At 46.0% G+C, this 26,791-nt stretch overlaps 1 protein-coding gene and 1 non-coding gene across 5 annotated transcripts in view; both read right to left on the minus strand.

Moving 5' to 3' along the window:
• The window catches only part of SLC39A11 (solute carrier family 39 member 11), a 462,191-nt gene that overhangs the window by 163,385 nt on the left and 272,015 nt on the right, over positions 1–26,791 (minus strand). The gene's annotated exons all lie outside the window — the stretch shown is intronic.
• On the minus strand, positions 8,058–8,194 carry LOC119472311. The gene has a single exon (XR_005201445.1).

The following is a 26,791-nucleotide window of genomic DNA, read 5'->3' on the forward strand; positions in this document are numbered from 1 at the left end:
AGCTGAGTCCTCCTTCCTCTCCCTGTTCTGCTATCCGTGGTATGATCTTTGAGGAGTCCCACTTTCCGTGAGCTTCAATTTCCTCATAAAACAACGAGGTGAACTATATTATCTTTGAGGTTCATCCAAATTCTAAAATTCTTTGTCCACTGGGGAAAAGCTTGGTTTTGTTTTTTTGTTTAACAAAAATATTCCCTTTCCTCCTTTTCAACCAGACACATGATTTCTTTGGTCTTAATCCTCCCACTACTGACCAGATGATAAGGAAACCACATCACCTGTGTATTTTTCACTCAACCAGCTCAGTGCAATGAATATAGCAGATGCTATTGGATGAGAATGTACTTTTGCCATAAAAATATTGACTCTAAAGTAAAGCTTTATATCTATAAAGTGATGAAACTCCATCCATAATAAAAATTCTATCAGCAAAGCTGTGTAACAATAAAAGGCTTTGGAGAGAGCTATTTCTACCAACCAACTTAGTGAATCACTAAATAAAATGCCTTTTATCCTCCTCCCCAAAACTTAGCCTTAGTATACATCATATTATATTTCCCTTGGCCAGAAAATTAAGAAAAAAATAAAATACCATTATGCTTGGAGAGAAAGCTGTTCCCCAAGGTCATGTTAGTATAACCAGAGATCCTTCTAGAGGGAAAGCAAGCATCTGGGCAGTCAACCTGATGGCGTGGCAGACTTTATCCCTTAGTAGATTTTCTTCTAGGGTCAGTTAAAGAATTGTCACTGGTGTATCCTAGACATTTTGGCTGCTATTTGAAATCAGAGCAACAATAAAATAAGGTACATTTGAATGATTTAGAATCTAGGTTCTAGGGTTGGATACAACGTATAACAAAGATGCCTAAGCAAGTTAATTGCATCATTCAGACTGCAAAAGAAATGGTTAGCGACACAAGAAGATAATGTGCTTTTAAGCAACTTACAGGTAATTCTTGATGAGCGAGGCAGAATGGAATAGCAACGGGGCCTCATCACAGTCAAAACAACTGCTACTGGTCCCAGCTCTGCTATTACCCAGCCTTGAACAAGAAAAGACATCCAGTTTCTTGATTTGAAAAGTGCATATATCAGGGTAAACCGAATAATTTCCAAAGTCATCTTTTTACAGTGAACTTGAATATTCTTTGATACATGGATGAAAACTATAATGACAAATAAATAGCAGGATTTTTTTTGTCACTCCCTCCTGTGTGTAAGTATCTCGGTATTATTTAAGAAGGCATTGTGCTTGGGGGGCTTAGTTTTCATCTCCTCAGCATCCTTACTGCTTCTTTTGGTGATAGCATCCTGCTTTTCTTTGAGAAATTTCCTACCTCCATCCTATGCAGCCCAATGGGACTTTGAACAAGCTCCTCCTCGCCCCCTAGTGTTGGCCTCTACAACCTGACCTGGATTCCCCCAGTCCGATTTTCTCCTCCGAATGAATGACATGGGCAGAAAATGGCTGTTGCTGAGTCATTCTGATGTCAGCTCTTTGAAGAGACTGCCCGTAGCTCCCATTTGTTATTGCAGGTTTTGGGATGCCTTGCTATTGGTCTTCCAAAGACTACCTTTTCCTTAGATTCTCTGAGTTACTCCTTATACTTTTCAAAAACTTCTTCATATGCTTTAGCTGGCCAGAGATGACATCTGCTGCTCACAACCAACAAATCCTAATGGATGGAGAATTCTCTGCTGGTCCCCACTGTCATATTTTAATTTGTATTTTGAAGTAATAAAACTGAATTTGTCTAAAGTACTCAAAAAATTTTGATTTTTTTCTCTAATTAAGACATCCATTTTCTCTAATTAGAGTAAGCAGGGCTAATACACATTCTAAAGCATAATCTTAATTTTCGGCTACTTTAGACTGTTCTTGATTAAAATGGTAAAATAGCATGGTTGTTTACCAAGCTGAGCCTGAAGGAGGGGCAACGGCATTCACGGATGAGACCCTGAAACTAGTTCTATCCTCCTCTATAATCACGGATATCATCAGAATGCTCTGGAACTCCTGGCAGCATCCAATCCACCAAGTGTTCTCCGGAGAGAGAAGCAGAAGTCGATCACTGCCTCTCAGCCAAAAGCCCATCATAGCACTGCCGGGGAACTTCAGCCAGGAAAGCAATGAGCTTTGTAGCAGGTGGTCAAAAAGCACGCCAGGAGCTAAGACTTCAAGTATTACCCTCAAAAGAGTAAAATGCCTTTAGTCAAGGCAGGATGGGGCAGAGGACGGCTGCAAAGCAGGACCTGCATATCCCACTACACTGAGGCTAAAGTCTACCTCCCTCAAAGCGGTTTTGTGAAGCAGCATTGAAAACGTGACACTAACAGGGGGACTTATGGATGGGTTAGGAGGCCATGAGAACAGCTTTCTTGGGAGAGCTGAGCAAGATACATAACGGGACTTACGTGGTATCAGAACTGTTGCTGAGAAAAACTGCGGACGTTACCCCCTCATTCTACATTCTAGAGCAATGCGGCATGTCTGATACAGTAGCCACATGTGGCTTTTGCACTTAAATTAATTAAACAAGATTACACACTAGTTCCTCAGTCCTGGCGGCCACCTTTCAAGTGCTCAAAAGCCCCAGGGGATTCACGGCTACCATTCTGGGCAGTGCAGAAATTGAGTATTTCCACCTCTGCCGAAAGTTCTATAGGGCAGTGTTGCTCTACTGAGGAGTACTTGACCCTCTTGCAGAACTAGAAGGGAGCAGTTCCTCCCAAATGGTGCCCTCCACCCCCAGTGGTCCCACGGGAGGCAGAGACAAGGAGGACGACCATACCAGGAATGGCCTTGGAGAGTTGACAGCGCTCACCCTGAGGATGGAAGACTTTCTCGGTTCTCAGGCCAAATGAGGGCCACTCCAAGAGACACGCTTGCAGGGTCTGGCAGGCTCCTCTGGAGATCCGGTCTCTGAACACAACGTGGAGGAGTCCCGAGGTAAGAAGGTGGCCAGCAGAACTCCAGTGGTCAGCAGAGGAGAGGGGGCTGCCCTGCAAGCAGCTTGCATTTCCAGAGGCAAAGGGCCAAGGTGACAATTTGGAAGATGACTACATACCAACAAGCTGTAAAGGTTTACCCCTGAGAGATCAGCGTACAGGGGCAAATTGATTCTAATAGAATCTATGCAGAGAGGACCACCTGGGCTGGAGGGATCCCAAGATGTCATCCACAGCGTACCCTGCCCATCCCCATGGATGTTTCCATGAGGAGGCTCTAAAGAACCCTCACAATTAGGACCTCATGAGAACAAGGGTCATTGAGAATCTGCTACTTCGGCCGGGCGCGGTGGCTCACGCCTGTAATCCCAGCACTTTGGGAAGTTGAGGTGGGTGGATCACGAGGTCAAGAGATGGAGACCATCCTGGCCAACATGGTGAAACCCCGTCTCTACTAAAAAATACAAAAGGGTGTGGTGGCGCGTGCCTGTAGTCCCAGCTACTCGGGAGGCTGAGGCAGGAGAATTGCTTGAACCCAGGAGGCGGAGATTGCAGTGAGCTGAGATTGCGCCATTGCACTTTAGCCTGGTGCCTGGCGACAGAGTGAAACTCTGTCTCAAAAAAAAAAAAAAAAGGAATCTGCTCCTTCAAGGACACCAACACGAAAGTGTAACTGCAACCTTTGGGGAAGGCCTTTTGTTACTCACCGTCCACACACACTCCTTCACTTCTTTCTTTTTTCAATCCCAAGGAAGTGCAAGGTAAGCAGGGTAGGGGGCAGAAAACCAAGGAAGGGCCAAACCACCCACATCCTGCCCACTGCAGGCTGCCAAGGCTAAAGCTGCCCAGGAGCTACTGGGGGAAGGAAAGAATGCTTTCCTCAAGGAGATACTGAAGCTCTGTTAAGACCGGTCCATCGGGATTGCCTATGACAATGAATCCGTTCATCAATACCTAAAACTTACAGGAAAAAGTAGCTATCTGTCCACAGAATCACCCAGAGGCAGGGAAGGGAGAGCCAACAGAACAGGTTAGGAAGACACAGATGTGAGAAAATAAAGCCGTTATGATTTTACCCTACAGACTTGGAAAGCTCCAGAAACAATTCATGAGAAAAGGGCAACCCACGGAGGGCAGCGGGGCAGAAAAACACATGGTGAGGCAACGGCAAAAGCGCCCTGCGAACACTGAAGTGCGTGGCCTGCTGCTTGTGAGATGCAGATGATCAGCCATAGGAATGCCGAGGGGCAGGGCTAGCGAGCTACATTTTACACAGAGGAAATGGAGCCTCGGGAAATATGTAACTTGCCTAAAACACGAGTGAGTGGCCCAGCCAGGGCTCAAACCCATCATACAGCCACTTGGGCAGGAAGCAGTCTTGAATGGGGGTCCCCTTCCAACAGGCTGTTTGGGCTTCACTGGTTCTGAGACACTGTAATCCACCACCCACTGAGCGAGGCAGAGGCTGCTGTCAACTTCCCATAACCATGCTGTCCCTTTCGTTAGTAAAAAAACACGGCATTAGAAATTTCTAGAAGACAAAGCCACAGTTTGAAGTTATCCTCCTTGGTACTTCTATCTGGAGGAAGAATGGATGGTTACAGCCCCAAGGACAATCGTGAACTATGAGGTAACCTTAAAGATCAAAGTGATCTGCAAAACTACAAAAGACTTATGTCCATCCAGGCGTGGTGGCTCACGCCTATAATCCCAGCACTCTGGGAGGCCAAGGTGGGGATCACCTGAGATCTGGAGTTCCAGACCAGCCTGGCCAACATGGCGAAACTCCATCTCTACTAAAAATACGAAAATTAGCCAGGCACGGTGGCATGTGCCTGTAATCCCAGCTACTCGGGAGGCTGAGGCAGGAGAATCACTTGAACCCAGGAGATGGAAGTTTCAATGAACCGAGATCATGCCACTGCACTCCAGGGCCAGATGTGGTAGCTCACACCTGTAATCCCAGCACTTTAGGAGACTGAAGTGGGGAGATCACTTGACGTCAGTAGTTTGGAACCAATCTGGTCAATGTGGTGAAACCCCGTCTCAGTTAAAAATACAAAAATTAGCCAGGCGTGGTGGTATATGCCTGTAGTCCCAGCTCCTCAGGAGGCTGAGGCAGGAGAATCTCTTGAACCTGGGAGGTGGAGGGTGCACTGAGCCAAGACTGGGCCACTGCACTCCAGCCTGAGCAACAGAGTAAAACTGTGTCTCAAAAAAAAAAAAAAGACTGATGTCCCTAAAAGTGTGTTGTTTTTTTTTCTTTAGTTGCTATACCTGTGCTGGAATGTCTATCTCTAGCTTTCCTTTAAATGAGAAAAGAAACCATTGTTTCAGATGTACTGTACATGCAGCCAAACTCTAAACTCAGAAGCCAGAATCCATTATGGAGAATCGAACTTGGTCTTCAGAGTCCTGTGTGCTTCATTCTAAATCATCTGTCCTTATTTCTGTAGGCCGAGGAAAGTTCCTGAAGGTGGTTGCCCAGTTGTAGAGTGCCTTTCAGCCCCATGACTACATTCCCCAGATGGGATTTGAACTTAGGAATCCCTACATGTTGGGGAGAACAGGATGCTCTAACAGAAATGGACTTCCAGACACAGCTTTGATCACTGGGAAATCAGAGAGGTGTTTTGTTTGTTTGTTTGTTTGTTTTTTCCTAATTTCTTTGCTGTTTCTTTTCTCTTTCTTCCCACCCTCATTCCCCTGCCAAGGGGAGAAAAAAATTAGCCAGGCAAGAGTACATCCAATTCCCTTTCTTAATTAGAAGCAAAACATTTGGAAAGCTGTGGCACAATTGTTCGACAAACATTTGCAAGTTATCTCCAAGCACAGAGCCAACATGTTAAGGAAAGCAACGGGGGTCACAGAACACGTTCCAGGCTAATGGAGAGGGCGATCCAGATTTGCACATAGGTCTGTCAGTCACGGCTGGAGGCGCCTAATCCCCTCACTCAGAGCTGGCCGTGCACAGAGAAAGGCTCACGTGAAACAACAAACCCAAGGTCTCCCAGATGTCCACAGCCCAGCTACGAAATCTATCATCCCAAACTAACACTCCACGGCACCTAATTGGTTTTAGGGAGGTGTTCAAATAAACAATCATTTTCTGGTATTGGAGATTGGATTTCATACAACACAGCCTAGGCGCAAGCTTAACGGGAGAGAGAGAAAGAACAGAGTTCTTTTTCCAAAAGTAAAATTTACTTCTAATCCACTAAAATGTATGCAAATAGTTTCTTCCAGACTCTGTGATCTGAGAAAGAAAGTAGCCAGCTTGATCATAATGATTCTCTGACTTCCAGGGTGCTTGTTATTAGATGTCGCAATGGTTGGCCACGGCAAATCCTAGGGCCTCTTTCCCTAGAAAGTATTAAATAAGAACATGTTGTGTCTTCACCCATTTGTGTTGATATAAAGGAATACCTGAGGCTGGGTAACTTATAAAGAAAAGAGATTTATTTGGCCCATGGTTCTGAAGCCGGTACAAGAAGCATGGCGTCAACATGTGCTTCTGATGAGAGCCTCAGGAAGCTTCCACTCATGGGGGAAGGCAAAGGGGAGATGGCATGTGCAGAGAGAGGTCAACAGCAAGAGAGGAAGCATGAGACAGGGAAGGAGAGAGAGAGAGAGAGAGAGAGAGGAAGAGGAGGTGTAGGCTCTTTTCAACAACCAACTCTTGCTGGAACTAAGAGTGAGAACTTGCTCCCAGGAGAATGGTACCAAGACATTCCTGAGGGATCTACCCTCCCACCAGTCCTGGGCTCCAACAGTGAAATCTGGGGATCACATTTCAGCATGAGATTTGGCAGAAGCAAACAACCCACATCCAAACCATAGCAGGTTCACCCGTGGGAAGCGCTCAATGGATGATGGCTATGACAGCATCACTAACTCACAAGATGAACCAAGCATTTCATCTTTACACAGCTGCAGTTGTGAAAAACATATTCCTTAGACTGCGTTAGCATCTATTTCCCTGTACCTTTCACTCTTGGGTCCTGTTTCCAGCCTGGGAGTGAACATAGGACAAACCCAAACTCTTGTTCCCATGGTGGTCTGTATTATTCCATTCTCATGCTGCTAATAAAGGCATATCCAAGGCTGGGTAATTTATTTAAAAAAGAGGTTGAATTGACTCAAAGTTTCACATGGCTGGGGAGGCCTCAGGAAACTTACAATCATGGGAGAAGGTGGAACAAATGCGGCCTTCCTCATATGTAGCAGGAGAGACACATGCTAAGTAAAGAGGGAAAAGCCCCTTATAAAATCATCAGATCTCATTAGAACTCACACACTACCATGAGAACAGCAGCATGGGGGCAATCACCCCCACGATTCAATCATCTCCCTCTGAGTCCCTCCCATGACATGTGAGGATTATGGGAACTATAATTCAAGATGAGATTTGGGTGGGGATACAGCCAAGCCATATCAGTGGTCCTTCCAAGACATAAAGCCGTTTATTATCACCTGTGTCTTCTTTTGTCCAGCCTGAAAGGGTGAATCATCTTGACCTGAAAGGTCAAGCCACTGCTCCCATGGCTTAGTTTCCGGTCTGGCCTGCTAAGGTTCTTGTCTGAAAGCCCCAGGGAGCGGCGCTCTCTTCTATCTTGCAGCTCCTTGGATACCTGGAGAGGAATTTGGAGGGTGCACTCCTCCAGGTGTGGACAAGCACCTCCAGATGAAGTGGCTTGTTCCGAGAGGAATGACTTCACAAGGATGGCTTAGACGCCCAGGCTATCTTGCACCTCGCAGGGAGGAGGAAGCAGCGACTACTTCTTCAATCAATATATGACTGAATGAAACATTAAGCCTACTGATCTAAAAGCCACATTCGTTTTCCCACTACTGAATGTACTTTTATCATTTCTTTGAAGGATCTAATTTCTGGATTCTACTTAGGTCCCTGTTTCTACCCATTTCACCTCGTTTGAGTTAACAGGAATTCTAGTCTGAGATCCTTTGATTTAGTGATTCAGTCATCCCAGAAATTACCTGTCCCTCCCAGGCTCATGTCAACTGTAGATTCTCATGTCTCTCTAAGTACACTCATCTAAGCAATTAATTAGATTATATTTGGCTTATAATCATATTACAAGTTTTTAAAATGTCATTAATAGAAGGAGCCATTCTTTTTATTTGTAAAGCGTGAACAGAAAGTTACTGCATTCTACATGACTTTATGACATTTACAAAGAGTTATCTTCACCTTGAGAAGAAACTGGATAAAAATAAGTGTCTGCCATATTATAAGGTTTTTTTTTTTTGTTTGTTTGTTTTTTTTTAGTAGGTAAAATATCCTCTGCTAATCATTCCTGGATGGAGGGTGTCATAAAATGAATTGTTTCTCCCCCAAATTTATATGTGGATGTCCCAACTCCCAATAACTCAGAATGTGAGCATATTTGGAAACTGAGTGGTTTGCAGGTATAATTAGTTAAGTTAGAATGAGATCATCAAGGGGTAGGGTGGCCCCAATCCAATATTACCAGCATCCTTATAAAAAGGGGGAAATGTGAACACAGACTTAGACTTAAAATGATCTTTGACTATGTTCCCCTCTGGATCTTGATGCTGTTTTCCAAATACCTGAATTCTGTTGTGCCCTCAGAGCCCCTTGGAACCCTGCTTTAAGTTCTTGGTTATGATAACTCATCCTCATGCATACATTCGCAACTGTCTTAAGCAAAGTGAAACAAGAGCATCTTTAAGGCCTTCACAGTCCCTCTCAAAAGAGAAGATGATGTCAAGAGATGAAGGGAGAAGAAGCCATCTACAAACCAAGGTGACAGCCCTGAAACAGATCTTTCCCTCAGAGCCCTCAGAAAGAACCAGCCCTGTGGCCACCTTGATTTCAGATTCCTGGCCTCCAGAACTGTGCGGCAATCAACTTCTGTTCTTACGGCCACCCAGTTTGTGGCCATTTGTTCCATAAGCCCCAAGAAACCAATACGAAAGGAAAAGGGGCAGATGGCCAGTCCCACCTCTCTGCTCAGCTGGGAGCCATGCAGAGTCCTTCTCTAGCTCAGGTAGGAACAAAAGTAACACTAAGAGCGAGTGAAGGTGAGTCATGCTCCGCCACGCCCCTCTGGGATTTTGAGCATCCAGGACACCGAAGAACAGCCTATGACAATTAACAATCCTATGAACAACTCAACAGTACACTGAATGCATTTCAGGATTTTCCAACGGCCTCTGGGTAGATCCCAAACCATCTTGGGAAGTAAGTGGTACAGAAGTTATTATTTCCATTTTGCAGAAGAGAAATTATACTCAGGGCCGGGCATGGTGGCTCAAGCCTGTAATCCCAGCACTTTGGGAGGCCGAGGCGGGCGGATCACGAGGTCAAGAGATTGAGACCATCCTGGCCAACATAGTGAAACCCTGTCTCTACTAAAAATACAAAAATTAGCTGGGTGTGGTGGCATGCGCCTGTAGTCCCAGCTACCTGGGAGGCTGAGGCAGGAGAATTGCTTGAACCCGGGAGGCGGAGGTTGCAATGAGCCAAGATTGTGCCACTGCACTCCAGCCTGGCGCCTGGCGACAAAATGAGACTCTGTCTCAAAAAAAAAAAGAAAGAAAGAAAGAAAGAAAAAGAAATTATACTCAGATCAGAAAGCGGCTCAAGGAAATGAAGCTAGACAGTGGTTAGCTCCAAAGGAGAGCCCAGAGACAATGACTCCCTCTCCATGTTAAGAGGCTTACACCACCCCTGGTCCTCCGTGCTGTGCTGTCCCCAAATTCAATCCTATAAATTCATGCCAGGCCCTCTGCTCCCTCTGGGCCTCTCCACATCCTTAAGGGGGCGGGACTCTGGGGAAGGCAGGTGAGACCTGAGCACAGGCACAAAGGCTTCCTTCCCATTGATAACGAGCACTCCAAAGCCAGAAAACAAGTGACTTCTGTGACCTCCCTCAGTTTACATTAAGAGGGAAGGTCACTAACAATTGTCTTGGATGATATGACCTACAGACAATCATAATAAAAGCAGTACCACTGCGGGCTAGAAAAAGTAGGTATGGGAGAAACTGCCCATGGTAAAGTGGTCTTTGACTCTTTCCCCTCCGGATGTTGAAATTGTCTTCCAAATGACTGAATTTTGGTGTGTCCCCAGGGTCACGTGGAACCCTGGTTTAAGTTCTTGGGATGACCCATCCTCGTGTATACATTTGTAGCTGTCTTGAGCAAAGCGAAACAAGAGCATCTTTAAGGCCTTCCCCAGTCCCTCCCTAATTCTCCCTGTGCCTCTCCTCCCTCCTTTGCTGAGCCTTTGTGGCTCAGGGCACCCTCAAAGCATCCTTCTACAGGGGCTCCCTGTCTCTCCCGCCACCGTGGACTTATTACATGACAGATCCTACACTGGGGCTGTGGAGCTCAGCAAGACTTTGCCCCCAAAGAGCCCATGCTCTTGTCAGGGAAAGGTCATTATGGAACAGGGTTGGGGGTGCAGTGTAGGGGGAGCCAGAGTGCGGGGGACACAAGGAGAGGTGAATGATGGACACCAGGCAGGCATGGGGTGGGATGAGAGATGTTCCCCCAGCAAACGATGGCCGTGGAGCTGGGTGCTAAAGGGCGGGCAGAAGCCAGACACGTGAAAAGAAAAGGACAGAGGAGGAAAGGAAGGGGGGACATGCTGGTCGGGATGTGGCTGCGTCCGGGCAAGTCAGAGCACAGGGTCCCGCCTGAGCAGTTCCCGGGTTACCAGGGTGACTGCAGGTGAATGACAAGACGGTAGGGTCTTGGAGAAGAGGAGGAAGACACGACTTTAGGGCATTTACAAAGAGTTCTCTTCATCTTGAGAAGAAACTGAATAAAAATAAATGTCTGCCATATTATGTGTTTTTTTTTTTTTTTTTAAAAGCAGGTAAAATATCCTCTGCCTATTCTTCCATGGATGGAGGGTGTTAGATTGAACTGTCTCTCCCCCAAATTAGTATGGGGATATACCAGTTCCCAATAACTCAGAATGTGAGCTGATTTAGAAATTGGGTGGTTTGCAGGTACAATTAGTTACCTTAGAGTGACACCATCATGGGGTAGAATGGACCCCCAATCCAATATGACCAACGTCCTTAGAAAAAGGGGAAATCTGGGCCGGGCGTGGTGGCTCATGCCAATTATCTCAGCACTTTGGGAGGCTGAGGCAGGTGGATAACCTGAGGTCAAGACTTCGAGATCAGCCTGGCCAACATGGTAAAACCTTGTCTCTATTAAAAATACAAAAAAACTTAGCTGGGCATGGTGGCGCACGCCTATAGTCCCAGCTACTCAGGAGGCTGAGGCACAAGAATCAATTGAACTCAGGAGGCAGAGGTTGCAGGGAACTGAGATGGCACCATTACACCCAGCCTGGGCGACAGAGTGAAAGAAACTCTGTCTCGAAAAAAAAAAAGGGCGGGGGGATGTGAACAGATTTTTTGTCGGAAAAAATCTGAAAAGACTGCACACAGCACGGTGTTGGAGGTCAACACAATAAAATGTAGAGGCATATCTTCGTTTTAAGGACAGCTCAAAGGAATGAATTTAAAAGATCAAGTTCAACTCAAAAAGGACAGTCCTGGTGATGTTTGCACCTGAGAAACTCAGTATCTCCCTCAGCCTGAGGCAAAAGGGACTGCAGCAGGGCCAGACCTCACAAATGAGCCCCTCCTCATGAGGCAGGGATCACAGGGCCGTGGGATGTGACCGCACTCTGGAATTCTCCATCCAAAGTCGTGGAATTCCCACTCCACTGACTGCACAGGCCTCTTCCCTGGGTCCATTCCCCTGAGGGGGACCAAGCCTTTGGTGTACACTGAAGGTCCCAGCAGGTCCCCTCATGTGCAAATTGCAGCTGGAGACAAGGAAAGAATGGGACTGTCTGGGGCTGTTTCTCCCTGGGCCACACATCCAGCAAAACTCCAGGGAAGCTGAGAATTTGAACCTGGTTTCCCAGATCCCTATGAAGATGTCTTTGTCAGAGTGGGAGACCATATGAAAAAGAAGACTCATATATGTACTGTATATTACATACATACACAGTATACATCTACTATACACACATACTGTACACATACTATCTACATACACACACTACACACATACAATCTATACATTCTCTTTTTATATCTCTATATGGGTCGATACGGGGATATACCTATATCTACATATAGATATGTGAACGCAATCTGTTAATTTGATTCATGGCTTAAAGTTTTTTTGACATCTGACATGCAAGACTCCATTTGTCCTTCTGCGCCCAGCTCTGCAAATATCGGGGGGGGGTGGTCTGATGGGCCCACGCTCTTAGCTTCGTGTGGCCGATACACAACAACAGAGAGAAATAGGTGTCAACTCTCACAGTAACTTTTCTCCTGGGAACTGTTTTGCTTACCACATGGTAGGCCCGTGGTCAGGCATTCTCGCCAGGGTGAGAAGCGACTGAGGTTGAAACAGAAAATGGGGACAGGAAGCAGAGGAAATAAGGAGCAAACACTTCCAACATTAAACTTTTTTTTTTTTTTGGCTCTGTTGACCAGGCTGGAATGCAGTGGCACGATCACAGCTCACTGCAGCCTCAACCTCCTGGGCTCACGCGATCCTCCCACCTCAGCCTCCCAAGTAGCTGGGACCACAGGCACACACCACCATGCCCAGCTAATTTTGTTATTTTCTGCAGAGGCAAGGTCTGTTACCCTGTCTGGTCTCAAACTCCTGAACTCAAGCAGTCTTCTTACCCTCGGCCTCCCAAAGTGCTGGGATTACAGGCATGACCCACTGTGCCTGGTCCTAAACTTTCAAAGGCCCGAAACCCATACAAAGGAAAAGCTGGGAGAGGGCAGGAAGAGGTGAGCCCAAAAGCATCACCTCAGCGCCTGCCCCAAGTCGAAATGGAAGAAAAATCGACAATTACCATGAAAACTCTCTGTGGAAAACTACTTTCATTGTGATCAGGGTTAAAGAGAAATCCTAGGCCACCCAACTTTGACCTTGAGGCATGAGTCTGCTCACTCCCATCTCTCTCACCCAGAGTTCCAGAAGCCAAATTTTAGGGTAAGTATCCAAGTAGCAGGCTCTGGAGTAAACCGTCTCAGTAGCCGGTCTCTTCCATTTCCTTCAGCGGCCTTTCCAGTCATTGGTTCTGTGCATCAAGCTCTCCAAACTCATCTGGCACCGCAGCCAGGCACAAACCCTGCAATCTTTAAAGTGGCACACACACACAGACTGAGAAATGTTCCCACGCTGCATATGTTCGTAAAGCAGCCCCATCCAAGCCATCCGTCCTCTCACCTCCCTCTGAGCCACAAAGTACTTTCATGAGCTCCATTTCAGTTCTGAGATCACCAACACTTTATATCATTGCTCAGAGTCATCGGGTGGAGAGCAGGCTTCTTTTCCATTAAACCTTGCTCAGTAATCCCAAATAGGGGACACTGCAGAGCTGGAGCTCAGAGGTGAGTGGTAAATTCTAATAAGAAAACGCAGAAACATGCCGGATCATTCATGCTGCATCAGTTCCACTTCTCGCCACAGTGGCACTATGTTTTGACTTTCTGGACTGAACACTGAGAATTTTCTAGCTCTTCAAAAAATACAGTGCTGTTTCTTGCCGCTAAAATGGAAACCTGCAGAAAGCGACCAAGTGCAGATCCTTGAACTTGGTAATGAATGGATGGGATTCTAGGTGAGAAAAGGAAGGGAAGAGAAAAACACCAAGTCTCCATATTCAGAAAAATTTTTTCAATGCTAAAATTGCACTCAATTTAAAATAAAAGCACAAAAAACATAAAATTCCCTTTTATACACAAGCCAGTGATATGGTTTGGATTTGTGTCCCCAACCAAATCTCATGCCAAACTGTAATCCCCAGTGTTGGAGAAGGGGTCTAGTGGGAGGTGACTGGATCATGAGGGTTCCCCCTTGCTGCTGTCACGATAGTGAATATGTTCTCACGAAATATGGTTGTTTAAAAGTGTGCAGCACTTCCCCTTCACACTCTGTCTCCTGTTTCACCACACGGAGATATGTCTGCTTCCCTTTTTGCCTTCTGCCATGGCTTAAGGTTTCCTGAGGCCTCCCCAGCCATGCTACCTGTACAGCCTGCAGAACTGTGAACCAATTAAATCTCTTTTCTGTAAAACTACTTATTCTCAGGTAGAACTTTACAGCGATGTGAGAATGGACTAATATACAAAATTGGTACCAGAGGTGGGGACATTGCTAAAGATGCCAGAAAATGTGGAACAGACTTACTTCATAGAGACTTGTTAAATTGCTATGACCAAAATGCTGACAGTGACATGGACAATGAAGTCCAGGCTGAAGTAGTCTTAGATGGAGGAACATCTTGGGAACTGGAGTAAAGGTCACTTGCTATGCTTGAGCAAAGAGACTGGTGACATTGCATCCCTGCTTTAGGGACCTGTGGAACTGTGAACTTGAAAGTGATAAATGAGGATATCTGGCAGAAAAAATTTCTAAGCAGCGAGGCATTATGGATGTGGCCTGAATGCTTCCGACAGCATATGGTCATATGTGTGAGTAAAATGAAGATCTGAACTGGAACTTATATTTAAAAGGGAGGCAGAGCATAAAAGTTTACAAATTTTACAGTCTGACCATGTGGTAGTAAACAAAAATCCATTTTTCTGGGGGAAAATTCAAGCCAGCTGCAGAAATATGCATAAGTAAAAAGGACATGAATGTTAATAGCCAAGACAATAGGAAAAATGCCTCAAAGGCATTTCAGAGACCTTTGTGGAAGCCCCTCCCATTACAGGCCTGGAAGCCTAGGAGGGAAGAATGGTTTTGCAGGCAGGACCCAGGACCCTGTTGCCCTGCACAATGTTGAGACACTCCTCCCTGCATCCCAGCCATCCAGCTTCAGCTATGGCTAAAAGAGCAAAGAGCCCTAGATACATCTCAGGCTGCCACTCCCAGAGGGTGCAAGCCATAAGCCTTGGTGGCTTCCACATGGTGGTAAGCTTCTGGGTGCTCAGAAGGCAAGAGTTGAGGCTTGCGAGGCTCAACCTGGATTTCAGAGGATGTATGGAAATGCCTGGATGTCCTGGTAGAAGTCTGCTGCAGGGGTGGAGCCCCTCACGGAGAACCTCAACTAGGCAGTGCAGAAGACAGTGTGGGTTTTCAGCTCCTACACAGAGCTCCCACTAGGGTACTGTCTAGTGGAGCTGTGAGAAGAGGGCCACTGTCCTTCGGATCCCAGAATGGTAGAACCACTGACAACTTGCACTATGTGCCTGGAAAAGCTATAGGTACTCGATATGAGCTTGGAAAAGCAGCCATGAGGCTGTACCCTGCAGAGTCAAAGGGGTGGAGATGTCCAAGGCCTTGAGAGTCTGCCCCTTGCATCAGTGTGGCCTGGATGTGAGACATGGAGTTAGAGATTATTTTGGAGCTCTAATATTTAGTGACTGCCCTGCTAGGTTTTGGACTTGCCCCTTTGTTTTGGCTGATTTCTCCCTTTTGGAATGGGAGTATTTAGCCAATGCCTGTACCACCACTGTATCTTAGAAGTAACTGACTGGGTTTGATTTTACAGGTTCATAGATGGAAGTGACTTGCCTTGTCCCAGATGAGAGTCTGTACTGTGGACTTCTGAGTTAAAGCTGGAATGAGTTAAGACTTTGGGAGACTGTTGGGAAGGCGTGGTTTTATTTTGAAATGTGAGAAGGACACGAGATTTGGGTGGGACCAGGGATGAAATAATATGGTTTGGATTTGTGTCCCAACCCAAATCTCATGTCAAACTGTAATCCCCAATGTTGGAGGAGGGTCCTGTTGGGAGGTGACTGGATCATGAGGGTGGACTTTCCCCTTGCTGTTGTCATGATAGTGAATAAGTTCTCATAAAATCTGGTTGTTTACAAGTGTGCAGCACCCCTCCCTTCACTTTCTTCCTCCTCCTCTGGCCATGTAAGATATGCCTCCTTCCTCTGCACCTGCCACTATGATTGCAAGTTTTCTAAGGCTTCCACAGCCGTGATTCCTGTACAGCCTGTGGAACTGTGAGCCAATTAAACCTCTTTTCCTTACAAATCACCCAGTCTCAGGTAGTTCTTTGTAGTAATGTGAGAATGGACTTATACAGCTGGATTTCCTTCAGGGAAGGGCTTACTAAAACCTGATTCTTTCTAGGCTAGTTGGAGTGATACTTTCAGAACAAGGGAGACCCTTTAGAAAAGGGTCAAAATCAGGAGTCCATAGATCCAGGCAGTTTATAAACTTCCTGACATTTTATATAACGTATCATGGTTATGTGGGTACCACAGGAATTCAGAAAAAGTTTCCTTAAGCTTGATTGGATATACATGGGGATCTCTAACCCCCGAAGTAAGAACTATCATGGACACTTAAAACAAGGTGTGATAAACACATGATAAGATGCTCAATGTTATTAGTCATCAGGGAAATGCAAATCAAAACCACAAAGAACTATCGTAACCATTAGCCAATAATAAAAAATGCAGATAATAACAAGTGTTGGTGAAGATGTAGAGAAACAGAACCCTCCTACATTGCTGATAGGAACAAAAAATGGCACATCACTTTGGGAAACAGTCTTACATTTCCTCAAAAGGGCAAACATGGAGTCACCAAATGACCCAGCAATTCAACTCCTATGTTTAGACCCACGAGAAAATACAGTTATACAAAAACTTGTACATGAAAGTACACAGCAGCACTAGTCATAATAGTTCAACAGTGGATACAACCCAAATGCTCATTAACTGATGAATGGGTGAACAAAATGTGGCATTGACATATAATGGAATATTATTTGACAATAAAAAGAAATGAAGTACTGATACACGGATGAATCTTAAAAACGCTATGCTAAGTAAAACCAGTCAGCTATAACAAGCCACCTATTGTACGATTTCATTTATGTGAAATGTTCAGAGTCGCCAATGAGTGGTTGCCTTGGGTTTGTGGGGGAGGAGATGGGGGGAAATGGAGGATAACTGCTAATGGGTAGAGGTTTCTTTTAGGGTAATAAAAATGTTCTAAAATTTGTGCTAGTGGTTGTACAATTTGGTGAATATACTAAAAACCATAAAATTGCACACTTCAAATGGGTGAATTGTAGGCTGTGTGAGTTATATTTTGATAAAGCTGTCATTAAAAGAAAAAAGAAAAGAATATGTGAGCTTGTTCTCCATCTAAGTGGCCCATTCCTCTATCCCAGGTGGGGGGATACTGGGAAGGTTCTGGGGACAACAGGGGTGCATGGAAAACATGAGTTTGATCTGAAATAAAAATGCTCATGCTTTCAGCCATCTCATTCTCACCCCTGGATACAGATCCCTCAACCGGGGAAGAAATAACTGTCTTTAAATGCACTGAAGAGGAGGTTCCCATGGTGACTGGGGAAGTTAGCATAAGACTATCATCCATGATGAGGAAAGATTATGGGATACACTGTAGTACAGGCACTCACAGACAAATCCCTGGCCAGGTTACCACGGGACAGGTGTCCAACCCATAGAAAAGAGAACTATAATAAAGCAAGAGGGAAACAGCGTTTCTCTTCCAATCAGGCAGACCCAAGGCAGCACTGCTTTGAGGCTCCACGTGGTGAAGGAAGACACGCCGGGCAGTGACACATGGATTTCTGCTAGCTCCTAAACTGGCCCCATCCACTCAGGTCCCTGATAGTAGTCCTCTGGCCACAACTGTGCAAAAATAAAATAATACATGTTGTGGTAGGAGATTAATGACCTCCTAAAATGTCTATGTCCTAATCTCGAGAATCTGAATATGCTATGTGGCATGGCAGAGAAAACTGAGGTTGCAGAAGGCATTAAGGTGGTTAACGGCTGACACTGAAATGGGATTATCTTGGATTAACTGGAGGAGCCCACTGTAATCGTATGGGTCCTTAAAATGAGAAGGAAGGTCAGAGAAGTAGCAATAGGGTAATGCAATGTGAGAAAGACTCAACTGGGCACTGCAGGCTTTGAAAAGGAAAAGGGACCACGGACCAGGAAATGCAGGCAGCCACGGGACGTTGGAAAAGGCAAAGAAACGGGTTCTCTCCTAGAGCTTCCAGAAAGCAATGCAGCCCTGCTGATACCTTGATCGTCACCCAGTAAGCCCCACTTTGACTTCTGACCTCTAAAACTACAAGATAACAAATCTGTGTTGTCTGAAGCCACTAAGTTTGTGGTCATTTGTTACAGCAGCAAAAGGAGACTCACACACATCCCTGAACTCTCTTGTTGTTCAGTCCTCAGTGAGGTGAGCTGCAGAGTTGCTTGGGAGGGTTTTCCATTAGGAATCTCTGGGTTCTATGATGTTTCAGCTCCAATGTGCTTTAAAATGTCACCTCTGATTCTCTGGCTGCGACAGACAATGTTTCCCATTTTACAGCATATAATAAATGTGAGGATTGGGTCTGGTCTATGGTCCTGTCCCTTCTGTTAGAATATCAGGCAGCTGGCCCTAATACTGGAGAATGAATGGCCACAGTAGGAGTGAAATGGAGACACAGAAAGGGCTACTTGTCTCAACATGGCTATTAAGTGGAGGAGCCACTGGGATTTGAACCTAGATCAGTAGATCCCAGAGCCCGTGTGCTTAACTAATACCCCACAAAGACTATTCCAGCCCAGTGAGCTGAGGTCCTATTTGAGAGGGGTCTCCACAGCCTGAGTCTGGGGGTTTTCTCCTCTGTGAGCCATGGGTTCCCCCCGGGTGGGGTGGACACGCTGCAAGGAGGAGAATGTGCGCCACATTTCCAGGAAACCACGTGGCCCCACTGTGGTCCAGGTGCTGCTGGAGCAGGACCTGCGCTGTCACTGCTCTCTGACACCAGTTCCACTACCTCCTCCAGAGGCTCCCACCCTGGTGGGCTCTGCACCCACAGATGTGATGAAACTCACAGGAGTCAAGCATCGGAGAGTAGTGAGTGGGGGCTGTACACAGGGAGACGAAAGACACTTGTATTTTTCCGTCTCATTAAGGTGAAGACTGGCATGAAAGCAGATTTCTATTTTCAAAAGTTAGGTTTGGTGACAGAGTGCGGAGCAGATGGATGAAAGAGAGAAGGAAGCAACAAAAAATGGGCCTCAGCCGGGCGCGGCGGCTTACACCTATAATCCCAGTACTTTTCAGAGGCCAAGGCGGGAGTATGGCTTGAGCCCAGGAGTTTGAGACCAGCAGAGGCAACATGGCAAAACCCCATCTCCACACAAAAAACAAATGAAATGGTTTGCTGGGCACACGTGTGGTCCCAGCTACTCAGGAGGCTGAGGCAGCAAGAGGACCACTTGAGCCCAGGAGATGGAGACTGCAGTGAGCCGTGATGGTCTCACTACACTCCCGCCGGGAGACAAAGCGAGACACTCTCTCAAAAAAGTCCCCCTCATAAAGCAGCGGGGCTGGAAAAGGAAGACGGAAAATACATGTGGGTGAGATGGGAGCTGGTGATCAATGGGATTTGGTGACCAAATGGCTATGGGAATGAGGGACAGGGAAGAGCTAAGACAACCAGGGGGCTTCCAGCTCAAGGGCAGCTGGGCAGGTGGTCTGGACTTTAATCTAGAGGGAGACAGAGAGAGAGGGAGGATGCTGAGAAGAAAACACACGTGCCAAATGAGGGCAGACACGCTCTGAGGGCCAACCAAAGTACATGCCTGGAGAGATCAGGGTCCTTCCACTCTTCTCCCTTCCCATTCGTTAAAATCCTTTCTCTTCTACTGTCTAATCCACCCTAGTGTCCACATGCTTGTGGGCCCCCATGGCACTCACAGCACTACCCAGTTCATGTCCCCTCCTCTCTGCTCCTGATGCAGTTTTCTCTCTGTCACCAGTGTAGCAGCCTTGTCCGCCTCAAAGGTGTGTTTTGAGCCCCCCATTCAGCTGAGATGCCTCTGGACTCAGTAAAGGAACAGAACTGAGTGTGTTCACGAAGGTGACCCAGGGGAGCAGGGGATCTGTGCAGAGTCAGGGGATGGGGAAGAGAACAGGTCAGAGGGCTTCAGAAAACCTGCGATGTGGCTCATGATGAATACGCAGGCAAGAAGGAGAGAGGAGAGGAGACTGATTTGGGGAAGGTATGAAGCCGCAGAGGCCATGAGGAAACACCACATGCACACACACGTACACAAACACGTGCACACACACATGTGCACACACACAGATGCACATGTGATTCCTAAAGCTCCCAGCAGGCTTCCAGCATCAGGAGCTAAAATTGCTACCACTGATAAATGAAAAACTTAAACTCTCTGCCAGAGGGAGCACTTCAAGTACCATTCCAGGATAGCGCCCCTCCAATTCTTCCGTCCGCTGATACGCTAGTATACAGGAGATGTGATCATTTGAAGCTTCAACAAAGAATCCGTTCAGGATGACCACATAAAGGATTTTTCTTTCTTCTGAATCAGGAACACCAGAATTAGGAGGTAGTTAGCCATGCAAAACTCAACGCCGTTTGTCAAGGAGGGTACTATCTCAGCTGTGTCTTGGATAACACATCCATTTGGTAAAAACACCACACGGGAAAGAAAATACTTTCTTCCACTGTCAGAGTAAAAATCCTTTACTCTTCTGTCCAGCAGCCTGAACAAAAACAAGGGAATTTGTGGCTTGGTTTCCGTGACAACCTTATCTTCACTCCAGGCACCATCCCCTGTCTCTAGGCAACAGGGCACACTCTGGAACTACCAGGAGGCAAAGCCCCGCGCCTATCCTGAGTCTTTTAGGACTAAGCGAATCAGGGCAGAGCAATTGGTCCCTCACAAGGCAAAGCCCAAAGAGCCCACGGGAAGGTGCGTGGCGCACACCCTGGCACTCCTCTGAGTTCCTTAGTGCCTGAAATTCCACCTCTCCACACTCAACCCATTGACTTATTCCCCTGTCCTCTCCAGGGGGACACTGAGTCCGTCACGTGACTTCTCCCACATCCCCATTTCCAACATAAAAGCCCTACATGGCTCTAGCCTGAAGAGGAGGCTGACCCTTGAGAACAGGGCACAGAAAGGAAATCTAGAACATTCACCGGGACTTACCGATTTTTGTAAAAAAAAAAAAAAAAAAAAAAGCCTGGAGAAAAGTGTTTGATTAAAAGACAATGAGGAAAAATGCCGGTATTGCTATGTTGACATTTAAGAAGGCTGTTTGCACCTGAAAACAGGATTCAGAGATATTTTTTTTCCCCACCAACATGCCCCAACCTCTTCCCTAACAACTCTGAGACAGAAAGAATTTCTGAGAATATAGAGAAGAGAAATAAATGAACAAACTCTCTGGGAATGACAGCTCTGAACTTTAATCAGAGCGAGAGAAGAGAGCTGATGAGTGCAAGGCTCTGCAGCTGAAAGGAAATGGAGTCTGGAAGTGGAAGGGGTTGACAAATAGTGCTTATAACAGCTGCATCCAATAATCAGGATAACTGCTATTTATCTGGTACCTTTATTTCTCAAGCAGGCTCGCGTCCATGACCTTATTTTATCCTCACATCACCTGTGAAGCAGAGGGTGGGGCTGGAATCATTTATCTCCTGGTGAAGCCAGTGACAATCACAACTTGGGAGAAGTCGTTCTTATGATCACCTAGTTGGTGAATTTCAAAGTAAGATAGAAACTACAGATTCGGACTCCCAATGCTTACTTACCACTGATTATGGAAAATGTGGATGATCTAAATTGCTATAATAAAAATGCAATTTCTAAACTTTATTTGAGCCATGAGCTTTGAGTTGATTTCTAATTAAGTTTTTCAGTAGCCCATCGACAAAACAGATCAGTTTGAGAGTCTTCTCCTTGTTCATTCTCTCTTAAAGAGAATTATTAAGAAGATGCGTCTGAATTCATTTTCTAGCCCTCATTTGACTTCCATTTACGATCTCTGGGTTGCCAAAGCTGTGGAAACAACAGTCTCCACGGCTGAGAGTAGAGCTTAAACCACACAGATGGGCTGCAAAGATTAATTATCATACTTAAAGACACCGACAGAACTATGAAAAATAAGTAGCAATAGTAAGAGGAGGAAGAGGAGGAGGAGAAGGAGGCTGGAGAATAGGGGAAGTTACCGTGATCTAGTAAACTGCAAGATGTTGGCATATGACAAACATTTGTACAAGATTCAAGACAAAAAGAAATGGATGAAGTGTACAATCCCTGTGGCGACTAACCGCTGCATGAGTAACTGACAAAACAACCATTAGGATGAGACCTGAATGAGGATGTGGTGCTGTGCCTTCGGGTGGGTAATATCCAAAACATGCAGCCATAGGCTTGTCTATTCTCCAAAGAGCTGAACCACTGAAGAAATGGGAGTCTCAAATGGCTTGGAAGCCCGGGTGTTGCTGGGAACTTGGATTCATCACAAACCTCCCAGGCGCTTCACACACATTGATTTTGCAGACTTGTACCCCCCTCGAATATTCTGTGGAAAACAACCTATTTTTTTCTATCCTCTCCCAAACCCCCATGCTGAGCTCATCACCTCTGAATTTAACTCCTTGTCAAGGCGAAGATGACAGCCAAAAGCAATAAACTTTGCCTAAGTCATGACACATCTATGCCAAATGGGGAACTCAGCTGGCAATCACCACCCTGAGGAGCGGGACAAACAACAGAGCAAGGAATAGACCCAGAAGAACACTTTGGTGTCATTTCGCCCACTGTATTTCATCAGAGAAAGAAGAAGAAAATGGGATTTTGATTTCGGAATCCAACTTTGGTTAATGGTTATTTGCAGAAGACCAGTAACATTTTCATGATTTTCAACTCCATACCATACCAGTTACCAAGGGAATGCAGACAAAATAAACAAGGACTTATAAATAATTAATGTGCACTAAAATTCACATATATGAATATGAATAAGTTGGCACTATGATAAGACATGCAACTCAAATGTGACAAATTAATTAAACCTGTTTTCTGCTGGGGCTTCGGAAACCATGGGGCCACCTCAACAGAGGAGGGAGACCCTTCAGCAGATGAGATGGTTCCTTGCTGAGCCATCCTGCTTGCAAAGGGGCCAGGTATTTTAAGAAACCAAAATCTTGGCAGGGCGCGGTGGCTCACACCTGTAATCCCAGCACTTTGGGAGGCTGAGGCGGGCGGATCACGAGGTCAAGAGATCCAGACCAGCCTGGCCAACATGGTGAAACCCCGTCTCTACTAAAAAAATACAAAAATTAGCTGGGTGTGGTGGTGTGTGCCTGTAGTCCCATCTACTCGGGGGGCTGAGGCAGGAGAGAATTGCTTGAACTCGGGAGGTGGAGGTTGCAGTGAGCCAAGATTGCGTCACTGCACTCCAGCCTGGGCCACAGAGCAAGACTCCATCTCCAAAAGCAAAACAATAAAATAAAATAAAAGATCTTACTAAACCATGTTCTAGCCAATACCTGGCCATGGGAGAAAGACAACTGGAAGTTACTGGAAATTTTGATTCCTAATACAAAAATGTATTCAAATTCTCTTGCTTGAGTTTTCTCTTTAATTTACATACTAGGTAGGAGGATGACATAATACATTCGACATGGTAATGAGTCTTGACTTTAATCTGGCTGCAGCTTCCTTGATCTGAAGGCCAGAAAGCAGGGCTCAGGCATCGGCATATCTGCCACCTCTGCAGGAGATGACAGAACATCTGAAAGTTTCCCTGACACTTTCATTTGGGATCACGGAGGATTCCCAGAGTTGTGATTTTGCCCTTTGGGCGTTGGTACCAATTCTCATGCTCAAATCCAACAGCGCCATTTAGAAGCGTGCTCCAGCTTCTGCTTCAGTGCACACCAGGAACATGATATATTGAGCAAAATGTCATCCCATGTGGGAGCCTGTGCTAATTATAATGTCAGGCTTCCCACTGAGGTACTGATAGTTAAAGGAGAACATTACAGTGTTTTCAAACTTCTGTAGTAGATGAGAGTAGATGTAACCTGTTGGAGGTGAAAATTAAAGCCATCTGAGATGTCTCCAGTCAAGGCCACCATAACTAGAACCGGACACTTTCTGAGGATCAAAGCAAGGTGAAGGCCAAAGTGAGTGGGTGGCAGAGCTTGGGGGAAGAGGAGCAGGTGGAGGGGAATTAGCGTTTTCCAGGTCCTGCTGTGTTCTAGGCACCATGACACTCTTTATTTTTTTATTGAGACAGGTGTTGCTCTGTCACCCAGGCTAGAGTACAGTGGCATAAGCATGGTCACTGCAGCCTCTACCTCCTGGGCTCAAGTGATTCTCCTGCCTCAGCCTCCTGAGTAGCTGGGACCACAGGTGTGCGCCACCATGCCAGCTGACTTTTGTATTTTTTGTAGAGATGGGGTTCTGCCACGTTGCCCAGGCTGGTCTCGAACTCCTGGATTCAAGTAATCCGCCTTCCTCGGTCCCCCAGTGATACAGTCTGAATGGCAGATAACACAGTGGGTGGTCCTGCTTGGTGCTACTGTGGTCAGCTCAATAATGAACCACCAAGTAGCTATTATTAGCATTTTACAGCTGGGAAAGCTAAGACTCCCATGATCTTACCTACGGTTACCTAGCTAGTAAAGCATTCCAGGAGCCAGGTCTTGGCCTTTCTGCTCTAAAGCTTGTGGTTGTCCTATCCCGGTGGGTGACCATCTGCTTGGGTCCTGAAGCATCCTCACTTGGGGGTGGGGATGGGCGTGCGGGCGCCTCACAGTCATTCACCTCTCACAACTCCTAGCGTGCCCACGGTGGTGGGTCCTGTGTACAGATGAGGCTTCCTGCCCAGATTTCCCTGCCCAAGTCTCCAATGCATCTGGAGTGAGAGCCACGCCAACATGGTGCAGCAGAAATTAACATTTAATGTGGCAAGCTTAAAAAAAGCAAGACGCATTTCCTAACTGTCTCTGAAAACCAGTGTGATCCACGGGAAGGAAAGAAACAGAGAGCTCACCAGAGCGAGACGCAACACGTGGGGATGGAGCGTGAGTCCAGCTGTACCCGCCACTTGCATGGCCTTCGGCTCTTTTGCTTGTTGTTTTTTGAGACAGGGTCTCACTCTGTTACCCAGGCTGGAGTGCAGCAGCATGATCTCAGTCACTGCAGCCTCCACATCCCAGGCTCAAGCGATTCTCCTGCCTCAGCCTCCCAAATAGCTGTGACTGCAATCACGTGCCACCACACCCCGCTAATTTTTGTATTTTTTGGAGAGACGAGGTTTCTCCATGTTACCCAGGTGGGTCTTGAACTCCCAGGTTCAAGTGATCCACCGGCTTGGGCCTCCCAAAGGGCTGAAATTACAGGTGTGAGCCACTGCACCTGGCCTTGGGCTGGATCTTCAAACTTTCTAGGTCTCAGTGTCTAAAATGTAAAACAGGGACGCAAATATCTAAATCATGTTTGTGGTGCCCTTTATACATCCTCTGGAACTTTGAAAGGCCCCCATAAGTGGCAGCCTTTAGTATTCTAAGTGTATTTTATTACAGTCCCTGATGCGTGCCTTTGTGTGGTGTTCTGCTTCCTTGTTAACTCAGCCTGCGTCAGCTGCCTACTGAGAAGGCCCCTCCAGTTTCCAGAAGCAAAGCAACTTGAAATAGAAGCTGTTGCACCAGGGTTTCTCCTGGAAAAGTTTGTATCTAATAGTAGAATTCTCTGCTCAGTCTTTACCCCAGGAAAATGAAAAATCAGTATGTTCTTTTTCACGGCTATTGGACCCTTCTTGCAAGTCAGGGCTCTGGTCTCCCAGTGCTGCCCCTCCAAAGCCACCCCTTGGGGCACAGGGAGATGGTACTAGGGCAAGCTGAGCATCCCGGCTCACATCACCAACGCCAGCAGCAGCTGCCCCCCCGGCCACCTGCAGCTGTCCTCTGACTTTCCAGCATTCCAGTAGATCCTCCATGTTCCACACAAAATCAAAACCCAAGAGCAACTGATTCCTAGTTGGAAAGCAGGGCTCAAAAAACAACTTTCTTTTTTTTCCTATCTGTCCATTGACTTGGAGGAAAATTCACTAGATTGAAAAAAAAAAAAACAATACTATAAAAATGTATATTGCTAAAATAAAACAAAAAAAGCAGGGTTCATAGACACCCCCAAGTGGCACGGTAGGTGGGACGGATTATTCCTCTGTCTCAAAGGGTCTGCTGGCGTATGGAATGAATGGGATGGAGCTTAACGGAAAGAATTGGCTTCAAAGAGTTCAAAGGTTTCCCTACGACCTAACAATTCTATTCCAAGATATGTACCCAAGAGAACACAGGTCCATACAGACATAAACACAAATAGCAGCATTACTCACAATACTCAAAAAAGTGAAAACAATGCAAATCTCTATCAAGTGATGAAACGGTAAACAAAACATGGCATACCCATAGAAGAGAATATTACCTGGCCATAAGAAAGAAGACTTACTGATACGTGCTACATCAGTGAAAGTTGGAAACATCATGCTAAGTGAAAGAAACCAGACACAAAAGCGTACATATTACATGATACCATTTAAATGAAAGTCCCGGTTAGGGAAACTATGGAGACAACGCAGGTTAGAGCAGGAGCTGGAGCGAAGGAGGAATGGGAGTGACTGCTAATGACCGTGCAGTTTCTTTTCCTTTTTTCTCAGGAGCACTGCTGAAAGAGTGTGGGGTTTCTTTACAGGGTGATGAGAGTGTCCAGGAATAGTGGTAGGTTGGGAATGGTGGCTTACACCTGTAATCCCGGCACTTTGGGAGGTTGAAGCAGGAGGTGATCTTGAGGCCAGGAGTTCGAGGCCACCCTGGCCAGCATAGCAAGACCCTGTCTCTATTTGAGGAAAAAAATTCAAATTAAAAAGATAGTGATGGCGGTTGTACAACGTTTCAGGTATACTAAAACCACTGAATTGTGAAATTCCTTTTTCTTTTCTTTTTTTTTTTTTTTTTTTTTTT

The sequence above is a fragment of the Cebus imitator genome, unplaced genomic scaffold (genome assembly GCF_001604975.1).
Source record: "Cebus imitator isolate Cc_AM_T3 unplaced genomic scaffold, Cebus_imitator-1.0 Scaffold93, whole genome shotgun sequence".
NCBI lineage: Eukaryota > Metazoa > Chordata > Mammalia > Primates > Cebidae > Cebus > Cebus imitator.